General features: G+C 50.9%; 1 pseudogene; it reads left to right on the top strand.

Annotated features, from left to right (window-relative positions):
• Positions 1-859: 859 nt before the first annotated feature.
• On the top strand, positions 860-978 carry LOC111733643 (annotated as a pseudogene).

The following is a 978-nucleotide window of genomic DNA, read 5'->3' as shown; positions in this document are numbered from 1 at the left end:
TCCAGGCTGCAGGCCCTGAATTAACCCAGAGGCCTCACTCTCCCTGCGGCTTCGGCCTCCAAGTCTCTAACTGAAACCAGAGACCTTGGAGGTGTGCAGTGAGGTGGGATAAGGCCCAGGCCCGGGTCAGGGGGTCTGCGTTCTCCTCCCTGGTGGCCTTGCTTACAGGCCCAGCCTAAGCCACCCAGCCTGGGTCTCCCAGAACAAGCCACAACCAACCTCCCCTGCTAAAAGCCAAGTCTTACATTCCTAAATATGATCTTTCTTACTGTTGAAAAGTAATATAGACCCTTATAAAATTCTGATACTCCCTTAACCCCAGGTTTGCTGTGTCTAACAGTGTGCTTCTCTCATGATAGAGATATTATATGCATGAGCTTCAGCGATGCCCAGTAAAAAAGGTGGGCACCCCCACCCCCAGCCCCACCCCCAGCCAGGAGCATTGGCTGTTTACATGTGGGCTGGGAGATTCTCAGAAAACCTCAAACCAAGCCCACCCATGGGGTTCAGACACACAGGCCTATGAGACAAACAGGTGTAGGGCCACATGGGTACTATTACATGTCAATTGCCTAGGCTATGGTGCCCAGTTGTTTGGTCAAACGCTCATCCAGATGTTGCTGTGAAGGTATTTTTTTAGATAAGATTAACACTGAAGTCAGTAGATTTTGAGTGAAACAGATTACCCTCCGCAGTGTGGGTGGGCCTCATCCAATCAGTTGAAGGCCTTGAAAACAAAGACTGAGGTTTTCCCAAAGCAGAATGAATTTGGCCTCAAGACTGCCACACGGAGTCTCTGTCTGAATTTCCAGCTTGCCTGGTCTGCCTTGTAGGTCTCAGATTGAAGACTACAACATCAGTCTACGGCCATGCTACCCTGAACAAGCCCGATCCCGCCTGATCTCGGAAGCTAAGCAGGGTCAGGCCTGGTAAGTGCTTGGATGGGAGACCACCTAGGAAGACCAGGTGCTATAGGTG

This window comes from Pteropus vampyrus, unplaced genomic scaffold, assembly GCF_000151845.1.
Source record: "Pteropus vampyrus isolate Shadow unplaced genomic scaffold, Pvam_2.0 Scaffold598, whole genome shotgun sequence".
Classification (NCBI taxonomy): domain Eukaryota; kingdom Metazoa; phylum Chordata; class Mammalia; order Chiroptera; family Pteropodidae; genus Pteropus; species Pteropus vampyrus.
This window is presented reverse-complemented; position numbering and strand designations above follow the sequence as displayed.